This window comes from Myotis myotis, unplaced genomic scaffold, assembly GCF_014108235.1.
Source record: "Myotis myotis isolate mMyoMyo1 unplaced genomic scaffold, mMyoMyo1.p scaffold_m19_p_11, whole genome shotgun sequence".
In the NCBI taxonomy this organism is placed as follows: domain Eukaryota; kingdom Metazoa; phylum Chordata; class Mammalia; order Chiroptera; family Vespertilionidae; genus Myotis; species Myotis myotis.
The window spans coordinates 3677830-3699360 of record NW_023416315.1 but is presented as its reverse complement, the minus strand read 5'-3'; the positions used below and the strand labels follow the sequence as shown (position 1 = coordinate 3699360).

Genomic DNA, 21531 nt, shown 5'->3' with positions numbered 1-21531 from the left:
ACCGTGCCCTTGAAACAGAGGCAGCCTGTCCAGTGCACATACTTTGAAGGGCGGCTCTCACGTGATGTGCGAGGCCTTGATGTATGATATGTATGTACCATATGTGATGTGTTTGTGGGAGAGGATTCAGTCTCGGTGATACATCCCAGTCCACCCCCCAGATGAAAAGGCAAGCAGCCCTTCCCACAATCATGGCTACAGCAATCGATGGATTTTTATAGGTGGGACAGAAAGCCTTGATTGTGTCCATCTGGACCTTTGATATTTGCCGTTATTCGAGTCAAAGCTTTAAAATTGCTTGATTTTTTTTTTGGACATTGTGCAGGAATCCTAAATGAGAGAGATCAAAGCAAGGAGCATTGGGTGCTGTTCAGGGTGGGTTCCTCGGTGCAGCTCTGGCGTGTCCCTCTGGGGAAATTCAGGTTATTGTCTATTTCACCCAGCATCGCCTCTAAGGCCTTCTGCTCTTCAGACCCATACTGAGAGCACTTCATATTTGATCTGATGATTGCTGCTTTTTATGGCCTTTTTTCTGTCAGGTGGAACCTCTTCAAAGAGGAGGGCCTGGCTTCATCTTTTGGGCTTCTCCTGCCTTGCACTGTGCCCAGGACAGAGCGCTGCTCAGAAGACTTCCTGGGTAGTGGACACCTGACCCCCGTCTCCCTGCAAATACCCGCTGAACTCTGTGTCCTCGCATTTAGTGTCCCTCGGCCTGTTTACCCTGCCCCTTTGTGTTTCCATGGAAATAAGGCAGGGGCACTGTTAGAAGGCTGTGGTAGCTGGGGAGGACCTCGGAATGAGAACCTACATAGAATTGAATCCAGATGACTGTTTTTTGTCCTTTTTTTCATATTTTTTAAATTAAAATTTTTATTGTGGTAAAATGTGTAACATAGAGATGATTATGTTAGGTCAGTTTTTTAGATGTCCCAGGACTATATGAGTTCTAGTCTATAAAACAATGAATTAAGCAAGCTACTATTTTTCCAGATTCCTTTAGCTTCAGCCCTGTGATAAGGATTATCATCTCATATTGTAATTTTATTTCTATGAGGAAATAGCACCCATTTATATCAGTTCTGATCTAATGCTTCTTTGTCTTTCCCTTTTCTCAGAGGGCATCTAAGCAGCTGGCTCTGAAAGGCTGGGGTCTGAGCCCTAGGCTCTTGCTCTGTGACCCTGGGTAGGTCGGTTAACTTTTCTGAGCCCATTTCTGCATCTTTCAAATGGGGACTGGAAACCATGCCTCACAGCTGCTATGAAGACTGAATGGGTTGGTATGTGGAAGTATTCTACATGATCCCTGCGTGTAGGTGGTGGTGAAGAAGGGGTGTGTGTATGTGCATGTGATTTGTGATTTGTAATCTGAATAGAAAAATACAGTATCATAATTTTCATGGGAAGAGAGAGCTTATAGATCCTGTAATATTATCAGATACAGCGGCTTTATGTTTATGTGCTAATATACATAACACACATCAACAGCATGATTGAATACTTAGTACGCATGGAAAATTGCACAGAATATTATAGTTTAGTCAGAGATTTTTATCTTACCTGTGCTGCAATGCAAAGGGGACTGCATGCTCTGGGGTTACTGGGGACTAGACTCGGATTTCTGCGGCATGCCGAGCGTTGGTACTGGAATGTCCTGGAACAGAAGGGGGTTGTGAACTGCATGGGAAAGGCAGGCACCGCTCTGTGGGCATGTGCACCGGTGAGCATGTGGGCCTGTAAAGCATTTTCAAAACTGCTCCCAGCAGGATTTGTCTCAGTCCCCGAAAAAATTCCTGGCCAGGGCACAATAATTCCTCACCCACTAGAGAAATGATAGTATTTTTCCATAATATTTCAACATGCAGATCCTGTGAGAGGTGAGAGGTGAGAGGTGACAACTGTAATGTGAGATGCATCTCCCCTGAGTGTGGGCGGGGAAGGTTAGACTTTCCGAGCCTGGGGGACTGGTGACCTGCTCCACTCTGCGGCTCCACGGTGCGTAGGTCACTTGTATCATTATTATTTTTTTTAGTATTTTGTTGATTTCAGAGAAGGGAGAGGGAGAGAGAGATAGAAACATCCATGATGAGAATCACTGATCGGCTGCCTCCTGCATGCCCCACACTGGGGACCGAGCCCGCAACCCAGGCATGTGCCCTGCACAGGAATCGAACCATGACCTCCTGGTTCATAGGTCAACTCTCAACCCCTGAGCCATGCTGGCTGGGCAATCACTTGTATTATTAAAGCAACCACTGTAAACTTATTCCTTACAAAGTTAGGAAGATCAACAAGATGACAAACTAATTTTACTCTTCCTTATATGATAGTTTTGATGATAGAGTGAATATATTCATAAAGTGTTTATAATTTCAAAGACACTTTTTATAATTACACTTCATATTTCATCTTAAAAGAAAACAAATGTGGAATTCAAATGAGAAGTCTGGCATCCCAATCAGACAGCATGGCACGACAGAATGGTCACAACACCACTTTTTAAAGATAATATATCTAGCCTAGCCTAACACAGTCCTTAAGAAAGAGTTAGGAAATATTTATATAGTTTAATCCCTTAAGTTCAACTCACAATAATATTCTTTTGGATTCTTCGTTTATTGGGTTTAAGACAATGAAAGAATTAATTCAGGTGCAAGTTATTACCTTTAATCAGTGAACACATCCTCTTTAACCAATTCCTCGGATTAGTCAGCTAGTCATATATTGACACTGTGGAAGTGACAGAAAAGAGTATGTTTAAATTCTGTGTCAGGAAGGGAATAAAGTAGATCTTAACACCAGGCATGGAGAGCCCGCGTGTGTGAGATGATGAAGAACCCCAGCCAGCTGGGGACCAGCGTGAAGCGACACTCAGGCCCCTGCAGCTGGCATGGTAGGAAGACAGGAGACCGCACTGTGGGGGACACATGGGTCTGCCTGACCCCAATTTCCCGGGCAGTGCTGCTCTGTGGCCAGAGCTAGCGTAGGCCGGGGGGTCGGACAACTGATCATTGACGCTGTCCATCAGATCTGGCTTTTTTCATTACAGTCAGCCCTCCTTACGCAGCGAGTAGAAACCAGTGAAAAGAATAAAGTAATGAAGCACCGAAGGATTTCGAGTTGCCTTGAGGGACAAAAGCATTGTCACGACCACACCTGGGCCCACCAGGCAGCGTCGAGGAGGAGTGAGTCTGACAGCGCATGCACCCGGATCTGCTATAACAGTAACAAATGTGATGGTGAAGTGGGATATGGTTTTAGACAATGAAATGCCAAGGGAATCACACAGGTCACGAGTGAAAAATCTGCTGCGTCCAGCAGCTCGCTTAGTGCAAGGATCCCCCTGCTCCACGGTCCCCGAAACCACCCGCGTGCGCACACAGCAAGGCCACAGGTAAGCGTGTCTCGCTCCGCGTCAGCAGTTTAGCGCAGTGATGCTGTGAAACCCAGAAAACTTCATCTCCCACATTTTCAACTGCTTATTTTTCTCCTGCCAAGTCCCATCAATTTGGCAAGTCGCTGAGAGCCGTAATCACTAGAGAAAATGTAGGACAAAAAAGAGAGAGAGAGAGAGAGAGAGAGAGAGAGAGCAAGCCAAATCAACTGATTTTGTTTCAATGGTCCATTTAACCCACACAATGAGGAAGCTTGAGTGCTCCCACTAAATGTAATTAAGTGGCATTTTGTGATTTTTGCTTAAAAGAAAAAGAGGTCTCGTCTAGAATAAAAAACAACTCGTGTCTTTAAGAACGAGCGGCAAAAATAGTTGCTCAAGTAATTCACAATAATGAATGTTTTGACTCTGACGGTGAATAGATTTCCTCATTAGCACAATCAAAATTCAATTCGAACAGAGTTTTGGCAGCGGCTCTTTAAAAAACAAAGGACGTCGATGCTATAGAACGTTTCCTTAAGGACACCCAGTCCCGGCGCCGTTCCGTTGCTCCGAGTCAGAAATCAATGTCGCGCCGGCCGTGATGGATGGCTGCCTGCCAGCCACACTTAAGCCGCCTGAAACTCATCACGGCTTTCGAATCTATTCTTCCAGCGAGAGTAATTCCATAACCTGACTTATTTAAGCGGGCGACTTCATTCAGACCTAGGGCCGAAGCGCGGCTCGGAAGGCGCATGTTCACGGCACAGCGGCTGTTAAATGGGGGAACCACAGGCGCGGTGAGGGACAGACCACACCTGTTGTCTCCACGCCTCCAACCCCTGGGCGCGAGGTCTAGTCAAGGCAATGGACGAGGGGGAGGACCAGCTGCGAGAAAAGATTTTTTCCTCAGACGGTGATTAAAAGGAAAAGCTGCACCGTGTTGTATCTGTGACAGTCCCATTATGTCATGTCAGGGACAGTGTGTATTCTTGGAACAGATGTGTCTCGCTGTCCAGCCTGTGAGAAAGGCTAGTGCTCATGGGTCCGGGCTACAACCCCAATGATATGGGTAGTCAGTCCAATTACCTTCGCTAATTTCTCTCTGAAGCATGACTGACGTCAGAAAAATGGATCACTGCCATCCTCATCAATGCCACTCAGCCTCTGCCACAGGAACTGCTTATTAGCGTTGTGTTAGAGACCAGACCTCCTCAGACCACACGTCTCAGGCTGAGTGGGTGCTACAAACACTATGGTGCTAGGAGCGCTGTCTTCCTTGAAACACCTCAAGACAACAGTATCTTATGTTTTTATGCCTGAACTAGGCAAATGTTTAATTTATGTCTGCATCATACTTCCTAAAAACTTTGAATATTAACACATTAAGCAACCAGTCACTGGTGACTGACACTATACTTTGCGTCCGGAAGACAAAACAGGCTGGGCACTTAACATGTTAAATACTACCAACAAGAGCATATCTAACCAGCCCTGGCCACTGTGGCTCAGTTGGTTGGGTATCATCCTGTGTACCAAAAGGTTGCCAGTTCGATTCCCAGTCAGGGCACCTATCCAGGTTGTGGGCTCCAGCCTCAGTAACAGGTGGGGGTGTGCAGAAGACTGCCAATCGATGTTGCTCTCTCTCCCCTTCTCCCTATCAAAAAAAAAAAAAATAAATATATATATATATATATACACACACACACACACACACACACACACACACACACACACATATACTAGAGGCCCAGTGTACAAATTTGTGCACTGGTGGGGTCCAGCTGGCCCACCCTGATCGGGACCAATCGGGACCAAATCGGGGTAGGCCAGCTGGGGGAAGGGACTGCGAGCGGTTGGCAGGCCAGCCCCGCCCCCAATGGGGGGGGGGGGGATCAGGGGCGGGGCTGGCCATGGGAAGGGCCACAGGCAGTTGGCTGGTTGGTCCCTCCTCCTGATCCAACTGTCAAACTCCCAGTCGGTCAAACTCCTGGTCAAGGGGACAATTTGCATATTAGCCTTTTATTATCTAGGATATTTTTAAAGAGCTTATATGTATCAGACACCTGTTAATACAGCCAAGTCACTATGGGTGGACCTCATTGGAAGAAAATAAACAGGAAATCTAAGTTACAAACAGATCTTTATAAAGGAAAGTAGTCACTTTAAAAACACATTCACTGCTGTTTCCTATCACATATGAAATTGAAAATCTGATTTGTTCTGTATCAACATTACTCCTACACAAGACAGTGAGGAGTCGGCAGGATGAAACACCAGGGAGACCAATGCAAATTCTGGCTCTATGACCCACCAGCCGTGTGACTTGAGGCAAGTCATTTACAGTTCCAAGTGTCAGATTTCTAATGTGGGAAACGGACATCACATTTACCTCCAGTGAAATACCATGGGTAGACTGTCTAGAAAAATATTTATATTTATATTTTAAAAATCCACACCAGCCTGGCCTCCATGTGTGAAAGGACTTGCCGATACAGTGCATTTATGAATCGAAGGGGCGAAGAGCTACTTGTGATGGCATTCGCCATTGAGTGCGCAGGGCCCAGCCAGGCGTGTGCCGTGCCTGAACTTTCATCTTTAAATTTGAGCCTAGAGTAACATGGCCTGTGTGTATTTTCCACCAGGAGGAAAACGCCAGAGTTTCTGCCTCCAAATGATTTATGCAACCAAATAACCTGAAACATAATAAACACATTTTAATGGGGACAAACAACGCTGTAAAAGCAATGAAAGGAGGCACCCACAGGTACTGCTGAGGGACTCGCAGCCTCCGGCACAAACATGTTAAATGTTAACACATCCTAACATTATATGTGAAAAATGTGAGTTAGCTGGCCCAACCTGCACAATGCCCTGAACCAAACCACGAAATAGCTTTTCTTTCCAGATGCTGAGGAACTATTCACCGAGCGCTGGGCCTCACAGCCACCTCCTGACACGGGGCCGACAGGAAAAGGATCATTTGGACGTCGGCACCTGGGTTTCCTTTCCCCTAAACCTTGCTGTGTCCCCTTTAGGGAGACAGACAGGAGAGCAGGCGGGGCCAGGGGACCCCGCAGGTGTGCAGTGCACCGCTCTCTCGGGATGCTGCGTGGCTCACAGCCGAGGGTGCCGCCAGGAGAGAGCCAGACGCCACCAGGGTGATGTATGCCAGCGCTCCCACCCGGAGCCCAATTTGTCTGGGGAACCGCAGTCATTCTGGTTCAACTGCACCAGGAATGAGTGGAGCAGACAGCCAAGGGCCAGCCCTGGCTGCCGTCCATCCTTCACCACCACTGGGCCAGGGACAGGGAGAGCAGGCAGGGCACCAGAGGTCCCCAGGTACAGAGCGGCCTCCTGAACCGGAGCCCCGTGCAGGTGCGCCATTCCTCTCGCCCAAACGAGCCTGCTGGGGCTCCCCCCCCCCCCCCCCGCACCTTCCTCCTGCAGGCAGTGTGCACCGCCCAGCCCAGGCACGCTCCCTCCCAACTCAACCCCAGGAGGCCTGGGTACTCCATCACCTCCGCTGATTCCAGAGGGCAGCCTGAGAGGCTGAGGGCAGGAAGGAGTTAAAATGCGCCCAAAAGAGAGAGAGATCAATCTATAAACATCCCTCAACAAATTAAGTTTGGACTAGTCTAAGGACTCAGTTATTTCACAACTACTATCTGGCCTCTTATAACTATTGCTTTGTTTCATTCACTACGCTGTATTTCATTGGGAGAGAAAAAGGAGACCCTTTTCCATCATTTAACAAATTTCTTTTTGTGCACTTTTCTGGGGACTTATATGTCCAAAGGTAAAAAAGACTGTTCCTTTACCCCAAGAAAAGATAGGTTGTCTTCTGAAGAAACAAGGGATTTTTAGATCGCGGCTTGATGTCGCGCTGTTCCTGGAGTATCTGTCATTCTGAATACGGAATCTTTATTACCGTGTTGAACTGTGAAATATGCACGCTGCTTAAAGGGTTCGTACCACTGGTAATCCTGCACCTAAACCTCTAACAGAATTAAGAGCTGAGACGACACGGAAGCACGGGGTCAGGAACGCACAGCATGCACCCCACATGCTCCAAGTGGCCGTTCCTTCACGAATGAGCCATTTCCGCAGCAATGGAGCTGAGAGTCCTCCAGCATCGCTGCCGTCCTGGATGACAGGGGAGTTCTCTGCTCCAGGAGAGTCCCGTTTCCAAGTTTAGAGAAGCAGAAGCCTCCGTTCCAGACAGCCCGCTTCCTGATACTAAATCTTTACCATCTGCCTCCGAGAAAATAGCCATTTGGGGGACACTCTCTCCTCACAGAACATTCTTGCATCCGTGAAAACTGGGACATGAACGGAAAGGACAAAACAGAATCTGCTCTAACTGGAGAGAAGGCGCATTTCTCAGAATCTAACCAATCCTCACTTTTTAAAAATGTTATCTTTATTGCTGAAAGTGCCGCTAGGTTTAATAAATGCATTCGGCGAAGTAGCGGGCTACAAATTTAACAGCCAGAAATCGAGGGCATTTTTGTACACCAATAATGAACTCTCATAAAGAGACTCTAAAAACACAATCCCATTTGCCTTTGCAACCCTTGCCCAAACGAGGTACCCCCCAAAAAAAGGTACCTTGTAATAAACTTAGGGAGGTAACAGGCCGCTCAGAAAACTACAGGGCACTGAAGAAAGAGAGCGGGAGAATATACCGGGTTCATGGATGGGAAGGGTTAACAATGGAAATGTCCATACCACCTAAAGCAATCTATAGATTCCATGCGATCCCCATTAAAATACCAACAGCACATGTCACAGATCTAGAGCAAACACGCCACAAATGTACACGGACCAACCATCACTTCTAAAAGCTGGTCATTCAAGAGCACCGACAAGAACATTGCTCTCTGTCCTGAACCCACCCACATGCACATGCCTTCTGCTGGGAAGGGATTCAAAGGAAACAAAGGTTTAGTCCCCTGGGGGTGCATTTAAGAACGGTAGGCAGGTCAACTAACAAAAGAAGTCACATCAAAATGTGTATGTGCATATGTGTGCAAGTGCGCACACGCGAATGCTCATCAATGCTTGTGTGCAGGGCTACTTATGAGCAACATGTCGATGGAACGCACTTCTCTATTGGGCAGTATAATCTCAGCCCTGCAAGCAGCTTCCCAACACACAGGTAGTAGGGCAGGTGAACAGGCACCCGAAGTATTGCCAGAAGATGGCGGAAATGGTGGTCACGTGATTGGAGGAGATAAGGGTTAGTGGGCATTGCCCTGGGGAAAGGGGAGAGCAGAGGGATGGGATGATTTGGGGCGGAAGGCAGGAGAGGAACGAGAGACCAGCCCCTGGTGAATGATAAACACGTGGCTCGAATGTTGCATTGCCTAGGAAGCCAACACGAACTGGGCTTTTTGAGCATTTGGATGAAAATTCTATTGTTGAGAGCCCATGCAGAGTCTATTTAAGATGAGTAACTCCGGCATAATATGCACACAATGATGCAGAGACGTCGTTTGATATTGTTTCAGATGCACGGGCTTTTTGTTTCAAGTCTTGAACATCAAAAAATGGAGTTCCCTATTGAGTATTATTCTAAACCCTTAAAGTCTTGCCAGAAGCTACATTTAAAAAGTTGCTAGTTCCCAAGACTGACAATGACATTATTTAAAAGAACAAAGACCTCGATTGTGTCTATATAAAATGCTTTCTTTGAAAGGCAAAGTGATATGATGAAAGCTACAAAACTTTCACAGATTCTCCTAATAGCGCCTAGGCTGCTCGTAATTCCTACAAATGTTTCCGATTTCATCATAAGGAGAAAATAAGGTAAGAAAGAGGACATGTAAGACAAAAGGTTTGTTGTAATCCAATCAAATTTCAGGTGATAGAGATCTCACCTAGAGCATTTACGAGGGTGTTGAGGGGAGAAGCCTGCTGCCCCTCAACTACATTCAAACATTTCCCAAAATGTAGGCCATCCAAGGCTCCACGCCATGAGAGAATCAGGACTCCAAGAAAACCTAGCAGCTGCTCACTGGAACTCCCAGGTGGAGAGAGCTGGTGCAGGGCACAGGAAGGAGGGAGCCTGCCAGGCTCAGGGAGCCACGGCCAGGGGGGTGGGCAGGTCCCAGGAGAGTGGGTGTGAGGGAGGGGGGGATCGCGTGTGAGCCAGATGCACAAGGGCCAGAGCACTGCAGGCATGGAATGTGCAGGCTCAGCGGTGAGGAAGCCCCCTGGGATTTCACTGGCCGAGGGGACGGCGGAAATGCAAGCCCTTGGGAGACAGGCAAGGCCAAGGTCATGAAGCACAGCACCAGAGGCTGGAGGGGAATCCCTGCAGAGCTTTCATCAGCCGTGTCCAAAGCCTGTGTTTCAAAGAAATCCTAAAACTAACTGGGTCCACGTTTGTCACCAAAGAATCCAAAGTATGTACCACTATGCCTGAGGGCGCCCCAAGCCTGCTGCTAACAGCTTTATCCAAAGTCAGAGGACACCCCGAGCACAGGCACTGTCCTCTAGTCAGTATTCCCCACGCTTGGACGAAACACTAACATTTGGGGGGGAAATATTCTCTACCTATATGCTGCTTCCGACCAGAAAACCACTCCCACATGCGCTGTAACTGTTTCCTATCATTCAGAGCCGCGGTGACCAAGGACTGTTTCTAGAAATGAATGCTTTTGGTTTCCTTCTGGTTTTCAGATCTTCAATAGCTGTAACGTTCTTGTCATTTAAAACAATAAACCAGGCAAAATGAAAGGAAAGCATTGAAATGTATACAATACGCAGCATGTTCTTTCTCTGGAAAAGAAGAAGTGTTTTCATTTGAAACAAAAGATTTAGTTGCTTGATTTAGAAAATATCCTAGGAAGCTCACAGAGCAAATCTCCTGCTCTTTTTCCTTCTATTAAAAAAGTACCAGGCGAAGCTTCTTGAACCTGAAAACGTGCATTTACCAAAGTTACGGAGTCGCAGACGGAATATCAAACTTTGTTTTCCCTTTAAACCAAACAGATTTAAGATACCACATCTGACACTGAGGCGCGTGCGAACCATCATCCCACTTTATAAATTGGAAAAAGAAGGTCTGAATCTACTACTCAGTATTTCCCAAAATCACCACTTTCGTAACCGCAGCATTGAGACGTGAGAAAGGAACGCAGGGTCACTCCCAAGGATCCAGGCTGCGAGGGCGGCCCTCGGACGCACCTGGAGGGTGGACATTCTCTTCTCACTCCCTTTGGAGACCAACTCCGAATGGATCCAGGACAGCAAGGACACGCCCCTCGGAAGGCGGAGGCAGGTGGTAAACTGCTCCATCCACCTGGGCAGAAGACACTGCGCCTCCTTCTCACCAAAGACGCTCTCTGCATGTCCGTGGCTCCCAGAGACCCGCTGCCGAGAGCGCATGTGTTTCTTCAATTGAGTGGAGTGCGTCTCCATAGCACAGAAGCGTGAGCTCCAGGCCCCAAGGGGTTGCGTGTTGGCTCTGGCATCGCTCACGCTCGGCCCTGAATGGCCACAAAGTGTCATCACTGTGAAGCCACGCCTCCCGAGAAAGAAGTGTCCCCAACACCTGAACTGTCTCCAAGACAGGAAACAGCGCCAGCAGCATCTGAGGTGCTTCACTAAGAAATACCTGGGTCAAGCGACACCAGAGATCTTTCTAAACATGAGATGAGCCCATCGTTTTTACGTAATCATCTTAAAGGGCCCATCACTTACAAAGTAGACTAGACTTACAAACTTATACTCCAGACAAATACCAAGATACGCTTTTCCTTTGAGGTGTTTATTCGATGAGGGTCTTCGAACAACCCACCCAGAAAGCAACACAACGCGTCCTCAGCTTCTCTACAGGAAAAAGGCACTAAGACTTCATCTGGTTGACGCTGTCTGGTGGGGAGCTCCTAACCCCACTGGAAGCTGCCTTTCTCCTGCTGCAGAAGAATAATATGAAACAGTGCAGCTTCTCTACCCACGGGTGGTTCTTCAGTGACTTTGTTCCAACTGGAAATGACTCCGAAGCCTGTCGCTCTGTAGGACAGACTGATCCAGGTCACCCGTTACTAAATCAAACGTTTTTCCGCTTCCACTGCATCTCATTAACCAGCGCTACGAGTTTAAATAAGCCAGCGCCTTCATTCGCAGCCACCCAGTTTGTGAGTGTTTACAGCAACCTAATTTGGCCCATAAGGACTCGGGCGGAGTTGGTTTTATATTACACTGAAGCATTAATTTTTCATATAATTGCATTCTTTCGCCCAACAAAAGCTAGTTCAGTGGGGACTCTACTCGAGTGATTCTTCAATTAGTGCACGAGGCGAATTCTTTTCAGACTTTGCACCTTCTCTCTGCCCTGCTGACTCATTTCTCTATAAATTAAAAACTCATTATGGGCTTATTTAAACCAGCTTATTTGCTTAAACAACACAGTGAATGATCACGATGGAGCAAAATGTACGGCCTCTGCATCTTTAAAACACCTCTTTTCCAAAGAACATTTGATTCAATAATTAAACGAACCATGTTTGCCTAGCACAGTGATGTATGATTGCTAAACCCACAACTGTGCATGAAGGCCAATGAGGAAATCCCTGGAACATCAATAAAAGAGTGATAACTAAGGCTTGTTCCTGTCTGCTTCCTTCTACTCCAAGTTTGCCTGAAGCAGATATAAATTCAAAATCAGTGAACCTCATCCCTCGAATGTGGGCTGATCACAAAGAAGTATACACGCTTGCCGAAGCCGGTTTGGCTCGGTGGATAGAGCGTCGGCCTGTGGACTGAAAGGTCCCAGGTTCGATTCCGGTCAGGGGCATGTACCTGGGTTGTGGGCACATCCCTAGTGGGGGATGTGCAGGAGGCAGCTGATCGATGTTTCTCTCTCATCGATGTTTCTAACTCTCTATCTCTCTCCCTTCCTCTCTGTAAAAAATCAATAAAATATATTTAAAAAAAGAAAAAAAAAAGAAGTATACACGCTTGAGAAGGAAGGGGTGAACTGACTGAAAACAGGAAGGTCAGAGGCACAATGTAAACCATGACCCTGGACCAGCAGGAGGCGCTTCAGTGGATCTCAGCACCGTCTGTCTCGCTCACTCGCGTTTGTGTGCCTTCCACGGGATGACTCGGTGACAGGAGTCTCCTTAGAGTCCTGCCTTTATGGAGAAGAGTGGATGTTAAAAGTCCACTTCCCAATGCTTACCCTTATGGCCACTATCAGATACTTGAGGAAACATCATTCGTTACCTAAACTGTAATCTGCACTTGACAACATGGACACGGAGCTCTGCTGGCCCCCTGGACAGCTCCCTACAGAACAGAAGATGCTGTAGGGTGGGGTGCTTCTGGACTTGACCTAAACAGACTGTGTTGACTGCAGAAGCAAAGACGACTTGATATGTGGTGGTAGCACCTCTAAGGCCTTGTGATGGTCTCTGTAAGAGTCTTTGCATAACAATAGCCTCCATGCCTTGTAAGTGTATTTCCGAAGACATTTTAATCATAGTAGATTGCTTTACTTTAAAACATGTATCAGAATTCTATGTGAAATATAAGAGGGCATTGTCTTCCTAAAGGACTATGCAATTGAAACAGGTATTACAAATTACAGGAATGTAAATTATATATTTTTTAAAACATGGCAATATAGAAAACCTACCTGGTTTCTCCTGGGTATCAGTTTAATAAAAACAAGCGAGGCTAAATTAATAAATCAGTAGATAAACCATAATCTCAAAATCATTATTTTTATTCATCTTGATTTCAGTGTAAACACACATGGGAGTTAAAAAACGGTGGTGTCAGAAATGATAAATTTAGATATTTAGAATCAAGAAGAAAGTTCTAGAAGCCAAGAGCTGTGAATCTCAGTGGAAAACATGTCCTTCTCTAGTTAGCACTTGAGTCACAGTATAATGTAACAAGATCATGGGTCAAAAAATTCCCATTAACTTCTTAAAGTTGGCCTATTTAATAACATGACAAGGATTTAATGATGATGAATTTCTCCAGAGCCTTGGAGTCTGGGATAAGGGTGAGCGAGTCTCCTCCTCAAAGTTCCCTTCTCGAAACTCGGCACTTTGGAGGAAGTACACTGGGTAAGAGTCCCCGGGCGCTCCCAGCCCCGGCACCCACACCGCCTCCCCCCGGGGCCTGACCCCAGCAGGGACACCCCCGGGCGGCTGCTCTCTGCGAGGACTGCTGAGAGCACACTCAGGAGCTATCCTCTGGGCCTTGGGTGACCCATCCACATGATTTTTTCAAAGCTGGTTCCTATTGAAATACCCTTTACTGTTTGGCTAGGGCTTCCGTCAAAATTGTCAAATGTCTTGGAGACGCCAAGTGAAGAGAACTCAGGACGCTGGACGTCTCCCGAATCCCACATCCCCTGAGGACGGTTCTGACGTCATGCGTGAAGCTGAGGACGGTTCTGACGTCGTGCGTGAAGCTCTGGCACAGGCAGGTGCTGGCTGCCACAGGAGAAGAACCCTCGATCCAAACTAAAGGGAACAAGGCGAGCATCGCGCAAGGAGCTACTGATTCAGGTGGTTCCGGTGGGCATTTCAGCAGAAAAACCCGGAACCAAATGAGGGGGAAAGGCCCGTAAATGCCTGCGGCCATTGGGGAGGCTGCCCTGCACCCCGATGCCGGGGACACGGGGCGTGGCAGCACCTCTCCCGCCCCAGACTCTTCCCCAAGGAGCAGCCGCCCCAGGTCGCGGCACACGTGGGTCAGGGCGCGTCTCTGCACCCACCGCTGGGCATCGTGGTTCTTAGAACAATGCCCCGTCCTTAGTCACCTGGGTCTCCCAGACAACAAGCGAAGGGTGAACTGTTTCCAGCAGGTTTATGTCCAGGTCCCTGGACGCAGTGATCACCTTGATGAGCCCAGGAGCTGCGGGACAATTAGCACTAACCTAGGACGGCGGACATTTCCAAAAGGAGGCTCATTTGTGCAGAAAACAGTTTAAGGCGATTCATTTCCACACGGCCCAGCCTCAGCCAGCTTCCCACATAAATCCACGCGAGCACATTCTCTCCCCAACTGCCCCCGATCGGAGACCGGGCTGCTTACCGAGAGCTTCTTCCCGTTGGAAATAGATTTTATTAAATGCTCTTCTCCCAGGCCTGGCTGCACTTTCGTGAGCAGTATATTGAACCCAGATGGAAATCTTGATTCCCAGGGAAAGCTGATAAACACCATTCCATTTGATCCGAGGAGCCCTATGGAGCAGCGACACTGTGCCGAGTGCGGTGCTGATGCAGACAGAGGACCAAAGAGCATGTCTTACCTTCCAGCAGAGAGCTGGGGAGGAGGGGAGGAGGGGCGGGAAACATGGAGAGGGACATCGCTGGAGGCGGACTGTGAAAGGGGGCCACGCTTCTGGCAGAAGAGAATTCTGAAAAGAGACAAGATGGAGAAGGGGACCAGCCTGTGGCCTGCCCAACCAGGAGGGAGCTGGGGGTAGAGGGGAGGTGTTACATCACAAAGGACTTGTATGTCCTGGGGGGGAGGCTGTGATCAGGGAAGAGGGAGGGAGGGGGAGGGAGGGAGGGAGATAGTGATAGAGAGAGATAGAGATAGAGATAGAGACAGAGACAGAGATAGAGATAGAGATACAGAGATAGAGATAGATAGAGAGATAGAGTGAGAAAATCTGTGGTTAAGAGGAGGTTCAGCTTTCTGCTCCTATTCAGAGAAACAGAGAGGGAAGCACAGGCTTTGTAGACATGACTGGGATGAGCGCTACCTGTCCAGGAAAACATCCATCCTCTGTACAATCCAGCAGCCACTCCCACACACCGGCCCCATCAACACGCTTCCAACTGAAACACACTTCGCCCTGACTTTACTGGTTTATTTACTGTCTGTCTTCCTCCACGAGAAGGCCACTCACAGCCCTACGAGCCCGGACACTCAGATGTTCTTCTTGCAATTCTCACTGACTTACGGGGCAACTTCTTAGCAAGAGCCTCTTGACCTTGAACTATCTCTTTGACCGTGATAAGGGAAATGTATTTTTTCCCTTCCCAAGCTTTCGGATTAGATTACGTGTGTTTTTTTTTAATATATACTATTTTCCCGAGATGATATTACTTATCACCCAAGGTGTTGACTGGGTTAATTAAAATATGATTCCAAGATAGACCACAAATTGAAATGCTAAACAAGGATCATTCCCCCATGTCTACGAGTTCATGAGCCACTGTGTAAAACCAGTCTCGGTTCATTCTTCATATCCTTAGGGAGCGTCTCCGAAGATACTCGGTGTTTCATCAGATTTAAGCACAACAACCCAAGGGTTTGTAATTGGCACTAATGATTAATAACAAGCGCCGCTGTACAAAAACAGAGAGGAAGCAGTCACTTACACATTCGCTTTAGAAGTAGAAGGTCCTGGCCCCCGTTTTCTCACTCATCAATGATGTTTCTCTTAGAGATTTATGCCTGTGTGTGACATATTCTCTCCCCACCCCAGCGAGTCTCTTAAAAAGCTGAGGTCCCTGGAAGATACAGGCTATCTGGATGCAACCCGTCACACACCGCGCAGCCCCCGGCAGGTGCTGGGGGGCAGGCAGAGCTGGAAAGGAGGGCGGCGGACATCTAAGACTCTCCGACAAATTCCCCTATTTCACGGTCTCACCCAGAGCAGGCTTCCAGTAATGGCTTAGCTTTGCGGAGGGAGCAATGGAGAAACACACAGGCAAGAATGTAAACTTGCTGGTTTCAAACATTCAGCCTGGACAACAAAATATACAGCATGGACACTGCACCCCTAGGGTAGAGACCCGAACAAAATTTCACATTTCTACACGGATCACGGTGGCCGGCCCCTGGCTCCTTGGAGGCATCTGCCAATCTTGTCGGTTCTTTGTTGTTTTTGGAGTAGGTGGGACAAGGCCCAGCCCCAGATGAGGCGGCAGCGCCGGGATCCCAGGGGAGAGGGGACCCCGGGCTCCGAGTCCCAGCATCGGGACAGGGCCCGGTCTGTCTGCAACCCGAGTAGAGCCTGAGTTCACAGACCCAGCCGCCATCTGGTTACGGAGCGGCAGCGTGTGGGGGACGAGGGAGGCTCCCTGTAAAATCCATATCAAAGCGCACCTGCCTTTGTCTGACTCAACTCCTTGCACAACAAATACCAATCTTTCTCAAGTTTTGGTATTATTATATGGGCTCCTCCTGCTCAAATAGCATATAAATACGCTTAAGAAAAGCAATGTGTGCAGGAAAAACATTCCTAGGGGAAGACCAAACAAATGGCAAGATTTTTAAGCTAAATCCCGTACGTATCACCGTGAAACACAGGCAAGTGCGCAGAATCCAGGTACCAAATACAAGAGCAGTGCGGTTTGCGATACGGGATGGCCTCTCTCTGCAGAGACAGAGTCACTTGCTTCGCCTTACAGTTTAAGAATAAAAAGACATTTACTGAACGTGGCTGCTGCAGATCAGGATAAGTATATACAATGGACACGGCCTTTCCTTTCTGGGCATAGAATGGTAAATACAAATTTTGATTTCTGGTTGTACGTATTACAGCTTAATAAACAATAACCAATGTTCACATCATGAAGGACGAGGTAACAATTTCTGGAATCATCCGATCAAAACAGGGAACTGCGAGTCTACGTCCAGCTAAGCCCCACCGCTTCGTCTGGAACGAGACGTAGCATCCAGACACACCGCACAGAAACGCTTCCCCGGACCTTAACCACCGGCGCCATCACTTAGGAAGCTTCCTGCAGCTCCACCGCCCGTGGCTACCGGCACCGTCTCTCGGGCCAGCGAGTCCACCCTTCCCTGCTGCTCGCCCACCCACCACCTTGGCGCTGGATCCATCCGTTCTACTTCCCAGCGAATCCTGGTCTGTCTTCCGCACCCTCCCCTCTGTCTCTCACCCTCCCTTCTTCCCTCTGCATGTATCTCCCCCTGGAAACCACCACTTGTTTTTCCAGTCCCTGCCATGCAGCTTCCCATTAAATGGGACAAGAGGAAGCCAGCTTACTTGCCTTAAAAACAAACGAACAAACAAACAACTTCCCTCAAAGAAACTGTGTCAAGGGAATGTACTACATTCCTTGAAAGGTGTCGGCCCAGCTGTCATTGTGATACACACGCACCACGGTGGCCTTGGAGACACCGCGCCCACTGACCTGCTTCTCATCCTTCCATCATGTGCTTGAGCAGAGCGACAGAACGCGATCCCAGGACCGAAGAGTCTAAATGCGTTCCATTCCATTGCATTTGACAAGTTGAGTTCTTTCATGCAGAGGTAGGCCGTCAATTATCTCCTATATTCATCTGAGTTCACGATAAAGGGGAACATTCTCTTTTTAAAAATATGAATCACAAGAGAAGAAACCATATGCTCTCCACCCTTCAGAAAGCCGTTTCTGAGGTGAGGATTTAACCCCTAGGGTGCCGGGAGCGCGATCACGCTCCTCCTGTCTTTCGCCAAAAGTGCCGGGAACGCTATCAAAGCTTCGAAATGGCGTCCTGTTCTAATCGGCTTTTATTAGTGATGATGATATTGCTAAATATGTCAATGTAATAAAGGTTTCCTTAAGTTTTTGAATATGTAACGTCATTTACTTGCGATTCATAATTTTTTTCCTAAACTGCTATAAAATCAGCAAAAATGCCTTGGCAATTTTAGCATAGTTCCTAGGATATTGGTTGGCACTCAAAGGGTTAATGGAAGTAACTTCTCTGTGATGCCTGTATTTCAATTACTTACAGACTGTACGTGTGACCTGCAAAGAGCTCCATCTAATGAAACCACAAGTGTTTCTTTTCTTATTAACTTACTCATAGCGTTTCCCCTCCACCCTCTGAAAGGACATGACAATTGGATTCACTTATGCGATGCATTAAAAAAAAAAAAAAAGGCGTCTCCTTACCCCTTACCTGACAAGAACAATTTTAACATCCTGAATGCACAGTTTCAGGACCTTAACCTCCTGTTACGACTGTCACATTCTCTGTGGACATGCCCAGCTGGTGGACTAGCCCACCACAGGATAACCAAGCTCAAGGTCAGACTGCTTGTGACGTTAAACAAGACCAATGCACGTAAGCCTGAGGCCTTCTTGTTCGCTTCCATCTACCTTCCCCTGCCCCTCCAGAGGCCCTCAGCTTCCTTCCACACCAGAGTCCACGGAAGGTTATTACCGCGGAGTGCCGGGCCCCACGCTCAGAGTGCGGACGCAGGGCGTCTGTGTGGGGGCTGACAACCTGCGTGTCTAAGGCCCCAGGTGTTACCGACGTTGCTGGTCTGGGGACCACAATTTGAAAACTGTCCCAAGTGCTAGCGCCACGCAGATGCCTTCCATCACCCCAAACCTCCATCTGCACATCAGGCCCAGGCACCCACTGTCCACTTGGATGTCTCGGGGGTCCTGAGTGCAAGACACCCTACACAGCATCTCTACCCAAAACCTCTCTCAGGAAGAAGCGGCACCACCACCTAGCAAGTGGCTCAAGCACAAAGCTTAGTCATTTCTCTCTCTCTCTCTCTCTCTCTCTCTCCAAAACCATCTATTCTATTCCTACACATCTTTCCAACTCACCCACTTGACTTCATCTCCACCACCGTCCTGACCTAGACCCGCGACATCTCACGCCTGGACCACAGCAGTAGCCTCCTAACCAGACGCCCCGTCTCTACCTTAGCCCAGGGGTGAGCAAACTTTTTGACTCGAGGGCCACAATGGGTTCTTAAACTGGACCGGAGGGCCGGAACAAAAGCATGGATGGAGTGTTTGTGTGAACTAATATAAATTCAAAGTAAACATCATTACATAAAAGGGTACGGTCTTTTTTTTTTTTTAGTTTTATTCATTTCAAATGGGCCGGATTCAGCCCACGGGCTGTAGTTTGCCCATGGCTGCCTTAGCCTCTTTCAGCCTATTTTCCACGGCGCAGACAGAGCAGTCATTTGCAAACATAAGCATGGCCGGGTTAAAACTCTCCTAGAATTCTGAACGTGGTTCCCCACGGAGGCCCGCAGCACGCACGCACTGGCTGGTACACACGCCACTGCTTCTATCCCCTTTCTGCTGAGAGATTCCCCAGTTACTGTTCTGAGAACAAGCAGCCCGGCCAGCTTTGTGTGCGACATCTCATTCCACCCACAATGCCCACACATATGACCACTTCCTCTTCGGTATATAAGGCCGTGTTTTAAGTCGGGTAACACACCCTGTTCTCCTCTCTCTCCGCCACAGTTACTGGCTTTGGTGAGGGACAAGGCCAGGATTTCATAAAGCCGTTACCTTTTAACTGCCCCAAACTGCAACGTTCCTAGAGCCATGTGGCCCATAGCTGCAGAACATTTCCCTTGTTTTTTAATTTGGTTCGCTTTGTGAATCCAGTCTCATTGGACAAATGGTCACTGGACTGTCTCCTTGCCCTTTCGTGCTGCTAGGAAAGAACTCCTCGTATCCTCTCTCCTCCTCGTAGGAGCGATGCTCAAAGCGGCGACGCTGCACAAGGGACGGGGCCCATTAGGACCCCAGGTCTGAGCTGCTGGTGTTCATTCCACAAGACAAGAGCCGTCTGTGCCTAAGGACAGCAGTGAACTCTGACACAGCAACGCGCCGAGTATATTACGTTTATTGTAACTATTCTAGAAAAAGCACTGTCATGGAGTAAAAGCTCACTGATGAGGAAGCCAGCCACCAATTTAATCTGAACGCACAAAGCCTGAGCACCGTTCACGACCCAGAGCCGAGCTGCCCCTCCCAGAGGCCGGTGTGGACGATGCCCGGGGGATCGGGAACCACGGAAGGGGCAGCGCAGGCCAGGGAAGCAGCCGAGGTGATGAAGCCCCGCCTTGTCCTGGACTCGGTCATCTTGGTTTCCTCCTTTCCTCAAGCAGAGCCTGAGAGCCCGAGCACAGAAGCAGATAGAGCAAGTGGCAGAGGGAGTCCGGGCGTAAAGCAAGGGCCCAGGAAAAGCGGAAAAGGACGCATTTTCTAAGACGCTGGTCCAGGCATCGCTCAAGGCCACGGCTCGCTGTGGTGTCAGGCAAACTAAGTCAGGAGCTGGCTGGGGAGGACCGGAGAGGTTGGCAAGGAAGGTGGCGTTCACGGGAGCTTGAAAGGCAAGTCAAGATTCTTGGAGTACGCCCGGCGGCGTGGCTCAGGCCCGGACACGTGCACTTACTGCGCGGGGGTGGCGGAGCAGAGGCGTGCGCACGGGAGAGACCACGCACACCTACCGGCCTGGAGGCGGTCGGACGCGATGCAGCCGGAGGGACGTCCTTTCGCGGCTGACCTCGTCGTACCCACGGACAAGTGCTTTTCCTGGGGAAAATCTTGGCGACCCGAGTGTCCTGTTACATCCGGCACGACTGGCCTATAATTCTCTTATTAAATATCATGGAAACTTTTTTAAAAAGCTCTTACAGGAGCTACTTATCTGTGCTCCATGCCTGTTACTTTACTCAAAACCACCCTCCCCCCTACCTGACCCCTACATGAGGGAAGGTGTGGGTTTTCTAGATAAAAAGAAGCAATGGGGAGGCACAGAAGAGGGGTCAATCAGAAGACAGCTTCTGCGGGGAGGGGGAGGAGGGGGGAGGAAGACAGAGGGACAAAAACAGGGAGTCCTTCCCAGGCGACCCGTGGCCAGAGCCGCCCACTGCACCTCAACGCCCTCTCTCCCATCCCCCAAAGCGCAGGGCCTCCCTGGGCCTTGACCCTGAGCCTCTCCGGCAGTGCCTAAGTGGCTCTACTGAACTGGACTCGCTTAAACCTACAACAGGAGTGTGTCCGCCACCCATCCTGGTTTTGACCAGTTTATGGAACTAAGAAAGGAAGGACCTTAAAAAGCCCTGTTTATCGTTAAGCCAAGAAAAAAGGGCAAAGCAACCATTCCGACCAGCCTCAAACGCATTCCCAGAAGCCTTGGCAGCCTACACCCCAAGTGGAACTTATTCCAAAAAAGAGAAAAGTCTTGACTGGACGGATCTCCACCAGCCTCCGGGGCAAGTCGCACAGTCCCCCATCCATCGCTGTGCTGCGGGGTGACCTGAGCTCCTGCTTGCTTGTCCCCTGGCAGGGAAGCAAGAACAGCCACCGGCGGGGTGGGCCCTCACTCCTGAAACACCCTTTCATGGTGAAAAGCAGCAGAACACCGTGTTGGAGAGCGCCCGTGGGAAGCCAGTC

The 21531-nt window shown here is 48.7% G+C and overlaps 1 protein-coding gene across 6 annotated transcripts in view; it reads right to left on the bottom strand.

Moving 5' to 3' along the window:
• The window catches only part of IMMP2L (inner mitochondrial membrane peptidase subunit 2), a 493454-nt gene that overhangs the window by 321982 nt on the left and 149941 nt on the right, over positions 1 to 21531 (bottom strand). Inside the window, exons 4-5 of one of the 6 annotated variants that reach the window (XR_004970774.1) lie at positions 2662 to 2727; positions 1558 to 1651 (exon numbers count right to left, since the gene is read on the bottom strand). The exons of the other annotated variants lie outside the window; for them this stretch is intronic. The gene's annotated coding sequence lies outside the window, so the exon portion shown is untranslated. The remainder of the gene's footprint in view (positions 1 to 1557; positions 1652 to 2661; positions 2728 to 21531) is intronic. 6 annotated transcript variants of the gene reach the window in all.